Raw genomic sequence first — 10,671 nt, 5'->3', positions numbered from 1 at the left:
CTTTAAAGGGCTAGAGAAAAAATATGGAATTATTAAGCTTTACTCCTGGGGAACCACTGATACTGTGTCAAACAGTAGGGACTCCCAAGTCAATAGGCCAAGCCCTTGATCTTGAGGCTTGCTCTTGTGAAGCTTATTTCTGTGGTGGAGAAACTAAGACTACCTATAATTATGCCTAAGAGTTACTTCCAGAAACTTTTTGTCACTCAGATGTGATCTCTCTCTCTCTCTCTCTTTCTCTCTCTCTCTCTCTCTAAGCCCAACTCTTCAAGGAAAATCATTACCCTCCCCCGTACATAGAACATGACATCCAGGGGTGTGAGTCTCCCTGGCAGCATGAGACATGACTCCCAGAGATGAGCCTGGCCCTGGTACCATGGGATCAACATGTCTTCGTGACAAAAAGGGGGAAAAGAAATGTAACAAAGTAAGGTATCAGTGGCGAAGAGAGTTTAAATAGACCTGAAAGGTTATTCTGGAGGCTACTCATGCAAGCTTCATCTAGATATTGCTAATCACCGTCATCTGCCAAACTCCAGCCAAAACCATTCTTATTAAACCCTAAAGAACAACCAGGGCCCTAAGATTCTACAAAAGTTTCACACACTAAGACTGCTTTCCAGAAACCTACAACCTCCAAATGGGTTCCTAGGCCAGATAAATCCTGAAACCCAGAGAAGCCAGTCTCTCCAAAACATCATCTAGTTCCAGCCCCCTATCCCATACTATCAACAGCCCCTTCCAACATGAGAAAGTTAGAACGGACATAGCCCAAATACCCCTAAAGATTGGGAGAAAGATCAAAGGAGAATGTAGAGTTATAACAGAGAAGATAGGATTTAACAAATGAGTATGACTGCTGAATCATTATATTGACATTTCTTCCAATTTCCAGTGTCTTGGCATAGTTAGAAGGAAAAACCTAAAACAGCAGAACTGTAACCCATATCAAACTCTGAAATCTGTTCTATAACTTCTTGTTATGATATACTTTGAGACGTATTGCTTTCTTGTATATATGTTATATTTCATAATAAAAACTGTTTATAGAAAACGAATGATGGATAACTGCAGAGTGATCGACCCTGATTGGAGAACAGCAGGTCGTGAAAGGAACACACTTGTGTTTCAGCACCACAATCCTGATGATTCACTGTTGGGAGAAGAAAACAAGAAATTTAACTGGTTTTTGTATATGGGACAAAATAAATCACTAACCTTAAATGAATGTTGCAAGTTAAGTTTTTATTAAAAGCAGCTGTAATTTAGTCCATAAAAGATCACAGTCTGTGTTGTGTCCTCAACTGAAAAAAAAAAGAAAGAGATGTGCAAGATTTTTACAGTGCAAACTCCAAAACCCTTCTGACAGTAAATTAAAGAAGATATAAATAAATAAATAGAGAGATGTTCTAGTTTGCTAGCTGCTGGAATGCAATATACCAGAAATGGAATGACTTTTAACAAGGGGAATTTAATAAGTTGCTAGTTTACAGTTCTAAGGCCAAGAAAATGTCCCAATTAAAACAAGTCTGTAGAAATTTCCAATCTAAGGCATCCAGGGAAAGATACCTTGGTTCAGGAAGGCCAATGAAGTTCAGGGTTTCCCTCTCATCCGAAAAGGCACATGGTGAACACAGTCAGAGCTCCTCTCTCATCTGGAAGGGCACATGGTGAGCACGGCGTCATCTGCTAGCTTCTCCTGGCTTCCTGTTTCATGAAGCTCCCCGGGAGGTGTTTTCCTTCTTCACCTCCAAAGGTTGCTGGCTGGTAGACTCTGCTTCTCGTGGCTATGTCGTTCTGCTCTGCTCTCTCTGAATCTCTTTCATTCTCCAAAATGTTTCCTCTTTTACAGGACGCCAGAAACTTATCAAGACCCACCCAAATGGGTAGAGACATAACGTCACCTAATCCAGTTTAACAACCATTCTTGATTAAATCACACCTCCAGGGAGATGATCTGATTATAGTTTCAAACATACAGTATTGAATAGGGATTATTCTGCCTTTATGAAATGCGATTTAGATTAAAACATGGCTTTTCCAGGGGACATAATCCTTCCAAACCAGCACAAGAGACATACCATGTTCATGTGTCAGAAGACTGAACACTGTCAAGATGTCCATTCTGTCCAAATTGGTATATAGATTCAAAGCAATCCAACTGAAATACAAGCAGGCATTTTTGTTGTTGTTCTTACTGGAATTAACAAGTTGATTCTCCAATCCATACAGACATGCAAATGAAGTAAAGTAGTCAAAACAGTTTTGAAAAAGAAGAACAAGTTTAGCGGACTTATGCTATCTAGCTTCAAAATGTATAATAAAGCTACAGTAACCAAGAGAGTGTGGCACTGCCCTCAAGGTAGAAAAATAAATCAATGAACCTGAATAGAGAGTCCAGAAACAGACATACTTGTAAACGTTCAATCGATTTTTGACAAAGATTCCAAGGTAAGTCAATGGGGGGAGGGTAGTCTTTCAACAAATGATGTTGGGACAACTGGATATCCACATGCCAAAAAGAAGGAGAAGGAGAAAGCGAGGAAGGAAAAGAAGTAGAAAAAGAAGAAGTAGAAGAAGAACTTTGATCCATAGCTCACACCATACATAAAAATTAACTCAAATTGGATCATACAGGGGGTGCGAGGGTGGTTCAATGGTAGAATTCTCATCTGCCATGTGGGAGACCCGGGTTCGATTCCCAGCCCACGCACTTTTGCCCCAAAAAACAAAGAAGCAAACAAAGAAAGAAAAAACAAACAAACAAAAATTCAACAAATGGTGCTGCAATAAGGGGACACTCACATGGTAACAGAATGAAATGTGACCCCTGCCATACAGTATACGAAAAAAAAAAACATTAAAAAAAAAAGGATCATACACCTAAGTTTAAAACTTAATACTATAAAGCTTAAGGAGAAAACATAGCAGAAAATATCTGTGACCTCGGAATAGGGAAAGATTTCTTACATACATGCCAAAATCACAATAAATAAAAGAAAACATGATAAATTGGACTTCATCAATACCATTGATGGGAGAAAATATTTGAAAATTAGTTATTTGATAAAAGGTTTGTGTCCAGAATATATAAGGAACATGCAAAATTCAATAATAAGAAAACAAACAACCAATAAAATCTGAGCATGCACTTCACAAAGAAGATATGCAGGTGGCAAGTAAGCAAACAAAAAGTTGCTCAGTGTCATCAGCCATTAGAGAAATGTAAATTAAAATACAATCAGAAATAAATCATGATTTTGGACTCATAAAATATAGATGTGTAATTTGTGAGAACTACATAACAGTGGGTAGGGTCGGAGGGGTATAGGAACATAGTGTATGTGTACTATTTAAGTTAATTTGGTATCATTCTAGAATATATTAAGCAGTTAATTGAAAAAAAAGTATTGGCAAAGTCCCTTGAGGGATGGGAGAAAAATATGGAACTATTAAACTTTACCACCGGGAAAATCCTTGATACTGTGTCAAACATTAGGGACACCCAAATCAATAGGCCAAGCCCTTGATCTTGAGGCTTACTCTTGTGAAGCTTATGTATGTAGAGGAGAAGCTTAGCCTACCTATAAGCATGCCTAAGAGTTACTTCTAGAGGACCTCTTTTGTTGCTCAGATGTGACCTCAGCCTCTCTAAGCCTAATTCTGCAAGTGAGGTCACTGCCCTCCCCTCTACGTGGTACATGACATCCAGGGGTGAAAATCTCCCTGGCAGCGTGGGAGATGACCCTCAGGGATGAGTCCAGCCCTGGCACCATGGGATCAACAATGCCATCCTGACCAAAGGGGGAAAAGAAGTATAACTAATAAAATATCAGTGGCTGAGAGAGTTCAAATAGAGAGGCTACTCTGGAGGTCACTCTTATGCATGCTTCAGTTAGACACTGCTACCTATCATAACTTGCCAAAGTCCAACCAAAACTATCCCTGCCAATCCTAAAGAACACCTAGGGCAAGATAGAAGATTCTACAAAGGTTCCACGTACTAGGGTAACTTTCCAGAAACCTTCAACCTCCAGATGGGTCCCTGGACTAGATAAGTCCTAAAACTTAGAGGGCCCAGCCTCTCCAGAACATCAGCCAGTTCCATCTCCCTACCCCATATTATCAACAGCCCCTTCCGACATGAAAAGTTAGTGTAGCCATAGCTCAAATACCCCTAAAGAGTGGGATAGAAAGACCAAAGGTGATGGTGGAGTTATACAGAGAAGGTAGGGCTTAACAAATAAATATGATTGCTGAATCACTAAATTGATATTTCTTTTAATCTCCAATATCTTAGAGCAGCTAGAAATAAAAACCTAAAATTCTGGAGTTATAACTCATATCAAACTCTGAAATCTGTTCTACAACTAATCGTTGTGCTGTGCTTTGAAATTTATTGGGTTTTTTTGTATATAGGGTATTTTCACACATACACACAAAGTCGATAAAAAAAAGAAGTGAAGTTGGTATCAAAGTAAATAAGACTGGAATAAATTTAGAATGTTAAACTAAAGCCCCATGGTAATACAAAGAAAATAACAGAGAATATGCAAACTCATAGAGACCGAAAGTAGAATACAGGTTACTTGGGGTGGGGGTCCTGGGCAAAGGGGAGATGATGAAAATGAATGTAGAGCTTCGAAATGGGGTGAAGGAAAAGTTCTAGGAATGGATGGTAGGGAGGGTACGCAGAGCTGAGACTGTGATTAATTCCACTAAATGCTCTGCATGGGAGGGGGTGGGATGGGAAGATCTGTGTTGTGTATATGTCTCCACAAGTGCAAGAAGTTGAAAAAAGGAAGGGAGGAAGGGAGGAAGGTAGGAAGGAAGGAAAAGAGATAATGACAATTAAATGCAATGCATGATACTTAATGGAATCTAAGAATGGAAGGTAAAGGTTCAAAAGGATATTATGGGGACATAAGGAAAAACTGTAGTATAGATTATAAGCTTATCAATCTTAAATTTCTTTACCTTGATAACTTGATAAGATGATTACAGCAGTGAATATCCTTGTGCCTAGGAAATGTACATGGAAATATTATGTATTCACGGAGTACGATGAACACAACCTGTTCTCAAACATTCAGAAAAGCGGGGGGCGGGGGAGCTGATATGCTAAAGGTGGCAAAATGTTAACATTGTTGGATCTACGCATGGGAGGTTGAGTTGGACTTGTTTATATGGGGGGGGTTGTACTTTTTTGTTAGTCTTTTAAAATTATTTCAGAACTATAAGTTTTTTTTAAAACACACAGTAAGATATTATAATATCTAAACCCAAAAAGCCTTATCAGACCAAGAAGTGGCAAGGATGCGGGGCAATTGGGTTCTCTTAGACTGTTGATGGAACAAGAATGGCACAACCATTTTGGAAAACAGTTTGGCAGTTTCTTTAAAAAGTTCAATATAGTTCAGCCTTTCATTCCTAGGCATTTACCCAAGAGGAATGAAAGCTTATGTTCATACAAAGACCTGTATATGCATGTTCACAGCAGCTTTCTTTGGAATAGTAAAAAATGGGAAACAATTCAAATGTCCATGAGTAGGGTAAATGGATAAACAAATTGTGGAATGTCTGCATGATGGAATACTACTCAGCAACGAAAAGGAATAAACTATCGAAACACGCCCAGTATGAATGAATGTCAAAGTAATTGGACTGAATGAAGGAAATCTTACACACAGAAATACATACAGTATAATTATATTTATATAAAATTCTTAAAATGCAAACTAACATGCAGTGACCAAAAGCAGATCAGTGATTGCCCGGGTACAGAGGGCGGGGGAGAGGGATAGAAAATGAGGGAGGGAGAAATGAGAGGGGAGGGGGACCTCAGGCAGTGGGGAGGGGGGAATGCCGCAGTTGCAGGGAGGAGAGGCAGGGAAGGATTACAACTTTTGGGGGCGAGGGGGATGTTTATTTTCTTGATTGTGGTGACGGTTTCATGAATGTAAACATACGTCAAAACTTATCACATTGTACACTTTAAATATGTGCGGTTTATTACATGTCAACTGTAACTCAATATAGCTGTTTTTGAGAAATGAAAGAAGCAAGAGATAAATCGGAGCTGGGTTCTGCTGCCCGAATCCTCACAGGGGAGAGGGGACTGGGCGCTGTTATCTAACCCAAGCCCCCTGCGGGAGGGTGCAGCGGGAAGGGTGGAGGGCGGGTGCAGAGCCTGGGGTGCAGAGCAGAAGGCAGAGCCCGCGCAGAGCCTGAGGTCACCCCCCTACGTGAGAAGCCAGCTCTGGCTTATCCCGAAGGACCTTCTCTCTCCAACATTCTTTCATCCTCAGAAGTTTCCAGCCAAAAAGGACTTCCTGAAATTGGGCAGGGCAGCCTGGGGAGGCCAGAACAATAGCCGAGTCCGGACTCCCAGGGCCAGCCCCATCACAGACGTTAGTCTATTTAACCCTCCCATCAACCGGGTAGGAGCAGCTGTCATGGTCCCATTTTACTGATAGAGAAACTGAGGGGGGGAAACATGAAACCGAGAGTCAGGAAGGTGAAGTGACGGCTCCACGGTCACAGGGGCAATTGCACAGCTCTGCTTCCCGCCCCAGCTTGAGGCCCCGTACTCGGCAGGGCTGTTCTAAGCCTGTCCTCAACGCTGGGCGTTGCTATTTTGGAGATCCCATCCCACTCCTTATTCGGCCTAGTATACCCACAGCAGATCCTACGGGGAATATGATTCTTACTGTGACTATTAGTTTTATTTGCAAGTTACTTTTCTTTGCAGGGAGCCCAGACATGTTCCTTTTTCCCAGTTTCAAACATTTTCTTAAGCTCTGAGTTCTGATGGCATAAAAAGCCCTATTTGTTGGGGGTCTTTTTGGGGGGTGGTGGGGAGTGATATGTCATTAACTGGGTATGCTGGCTTTGTGGGCAAGGATTTGAAAACTGAGTAAGAGGCTGTGTGGTTTCTGAGGGCAGTACTGCTGGAAGCTTGGCTTGGCACACAGGCATTGGGGCCAGGCTGGCCTAGGGGTGCTTTTCCTGCCTCCACTACATTACTTGTGTGACCATGGACAGGACATCTCACCTCTCTGAACCTCAGTCTCTTCTTCTGTGAAATCAGGATCATAGTATCTACCTGATAAGATCTCTGACTACAAAGTATTTGGTTTGATGATGTGGAAGTTCTTTTGCCGCACAGAGACGTGTGAGGGCTCAAGAACTAATGTCTGAACAGATGCCAGAAATCCTGTCCTGTCGGCCATTTCGGCGCCCCTTGGACTCTGGCTGTTTTCCTTTGGAGTCATCTTACCTTATCAAGTCACAAGTCCCTGAGTCACCCCCAAGCCCCACAGCCAGCTCCCCAGCTGGCCCTGCCACGCTTCCTGTGGCCCTCCTCAGTCCACCCCAGATTGTTCCCTGCCCCACTGGGTTCAGGGACGTTTTGTCTCCCTGGACTTGGCGACTGTGAGCTGCTGGGAACAGGAACTGCCGGAGGCCCCCAGTCATTCCCCAGGAAGTCCGCATGGAATGGAAGGGGACGTGTTAAACCGCATGCCTGTCCACCCGGCCTGGACGCCAGCTTCTAGCCACGGCTCCCCAGCCTGGTCCAGGGGCGGTAACAAGATCAGAGCAAGGGACTCCAGCCGGCCTCGGGAACCCCCCACCCACCCCGCCCTGTGCCTCTGTAGTCACAATGCTCACCCACTTCTATAGTTTGAGCACCAAGGGTCAGGGAGAGAACCACCCACCACATTGAAGCAAGGTCCTGGGTGCCCCTGTCATGCCCGTTGTCATCTTTACTGTTTCTGGGTCCAGAGGCCTGGAGGACGGCCCAGGTAGCCTGGGAGAGAAGCACTGGCACCAGCTATTTATGAGCAATACCTGTGCATCAACATTTAAACCTGAGGTATAGCCCCCCATGCATGCTAACTGAAGGTCAGCCCTGCAGGGTCAGCCCTTCCTGCCCACTCTTCCAGGAAGCCCTCCCTCATTCCCAGTAAGTACTCAGAGTCCTCTGCAGTGGCTGTGCTTACCCTTGTTCCAGCACTTGTCACACAACGACCTCCAGTGCCTGGTCATTTATCTGTCTGGCCCTCACGATCTTCTAGGGATGGGAATTCAGACCTTATTTTTCCATTTCTGCCTCCAGGGAGAAGAAACTGCGCCTGTTTGTTAAACAAATACAAGGCATTATTATATAGGTTTGGAGTCAAATCTCTGCCTCCCCTCTCATAGCTATGTGCACTTTAGTATGTTAGGATACCTCCTTGTGCCTCAGTTTCCTTCTCTGGCAAATGGAGGTAACATTGTCTGCCTACAGTGCCAGTTGAAACCAACTGGGTAAAAAGCCTTCCCCTCCCCTTTCCCTAACCTTTAGATGAAGCTTGAGCTACCACCTCCACAGGACCAGACAGACTCCCAGATTCCTTAGAAGAACCACAGCTACCTCACCTGAACTCGGAGGCTGCCCAACCTCTCCTTGCTCTGCTCAGTGCAGGGCCCATCCACCCCTGCCCTTGAACTGGGTCATGGATGTGCATGCCAGACACGAAAGAGTCATTGTCATTGTCAGGAGCACAGCTCACTTTTGCAAAGAGCTTTGGAAGGCACACATCTGATCTCAATCAATCTCCACAACCACCCTGCAACATCCCATTTCACAGATAAGCAAACTGGGGCTGCATTGGTTCCCACAGCAGGAAACACGTCACCGACCACGGAGGGGCTCACGGACTCTGCCCACACACATTTGCATTTTGATCTGAAGAAAAGTCCAAACCAAAGGGAAGGACTCACTATTGGAGGATCCCAGGCAACAGTCAATAAAGGGGAAGAGGAAATTGAGGGGAGGTATGGGGGTGCTTTCTGGGCTCTCGAAACCCCATCCCTCAGAGGCCCCCTAGACCAAATTTAGACTGGGAAAAAGAAAACTTTGTGCCCTTACTGTCTCCCAGACCACAGGAGGATGCAGGGGAAACTCGGCCTAGGGTCTGTATCGAGCTAGCTTTCTACCCCGTTTGTTTTTTAAGTCCAGGCAGAAGAAGAGACTGGAAGAAAAATCTGCTACTAATAAGAAAGCCAATTAGTTGGTGTGCATGTCATGAAATGCTTCAGTAAAGATCTGACTTTTAGGTCTTTTATTTTTTTCTTCCCCCTTTAATTTTTTTTTTTCTTCCTCCCAAACAGACCTGGTTAGAGCCAGACTCTGCTTCCAGGATCCTCCTGGGCTCCCAGTCAGAGGGAGGCGATGGGGCAGCGGCGGGAGCTGATTTACCGGGAGGAATATGCTCCGTGCCCTGCTGGCAGGCTGGGTACCACAGGGCTCCCCCACCCACCCAGGCCGGCCACTCCCGCAGGGGGAGCTAGGAGGAGGGGTGCACCCCCCAGGTGACCAACCAGGTTCAGGGGTGTCACTGCCCTCCAACACACACACCCGTCACCCCAAATCAACCACGCAGATTTCACACTCCATAACGCACAGACAGACCAGCTGTGCACAGACTCGCACCACCACCCCATATATTCAAGCACATAACTTGACCTCTTACACGCATATTCACACCCAGCCCCAGCCCCAACACACACGGACACAATCACTTCCCTGTACACACACGCATCGTCACATGGACTCACACACACATCATCCAATACCCGTTCACCCTCACTCACAATCACCCCACATACTGTCTCCCACGTGCAATCACACACACCCAGTCACACAGCCACTCACACAATCACACACCACACCCAATCGCATGATCACACGCATATACTTGATGAGAGAATCCAAGAATCTTCAAGGTCTTCTTTGAAGACCCCGGGACATAACTGATAGAGAAACTGAGGCTCAGAGAAAAGGCATGCGTCCCCTCACTGCCCTGGTTAAAGACATCACGGGATGGGAAATACTGACCAGGGATCCCGGTCTGAGAGAAGACAGGAAAGAGGAACTCATTCGGAGCCCAGGCCCCAAAGAATTACAGGCAAAATATTCTAATGAGGAAACATAAAAATTATAACCAGAAAAGAATCCGAGGAGTCCCATAATTTTTCCAACCCCTGCCCACCTTGAGAACAGCACGGCCTAATGCAAAGATGACAGCCTTAGCAGGGGACAGGAGCTGACTTCCTGAAAGCTGGCTCTGCCGTTCACTTGCTGGGTGACCTAGAGCCAGGACCTTCCCCTCTACGGGCCCCAGTTTTCTCAACTGTAAAATGGGAGTAAAAACTGACCTCACAAGGTTGTGGGGAGGGTTGATGAGCTGTTTCCAGAGCACCCAGCACTGTGCCTGGCACATAGTAAGGACTCAACCAATCCTACTTTCCTTTCCCTTCAATTTTGCTGTGTGACCTAGGGTAAATCCCTTTCCTCTCTGGGCTTTGGCCTCCCAGTGTGAACAGATCTGTAAGACCAAATACCTCGGAGCCTCTTGGCTGAGAGCTGCCGCAGACTGGGCCTTGGCGGTAACCAAGGTGATAGCCTGGAACTGAGACCCAGGCCTCGAGATTCAAGGGGAGCAGAGCTATCGGCCCTTGGAGAGAAGGGTCTAGAAGGAGCCCAGCCTTTGTCAGCCCCCGCCTGGTGAGGCTGGTATTTGAAATATTCTTCTGAACAAATGAGAGAACCTGGGAGGTCTCGGGGCAAGCTGGGAGGAGGGATGCGGTTGCCTAGGAAACCATGTGTTTTCACTTTCTGCTGAG

Source organism: Tamandua tetradactyla, chromosome 14, assembly GCF_023851605.1.
Source record: "Tamandua tetradactyla isolate mTamTet1 chromosome 14, mTamTet1.pri, whole genome shotgun sequence".
Classification (NCBI taxonomy): Eukaryota; Metazoa; Chordata; class Mammalia; order Pilosa; family Myrmecophagidae; genus Tamandua; species Tamandua tetradactyla.
Note: the sequence above shows the minus strand (reverse complement) of the source record.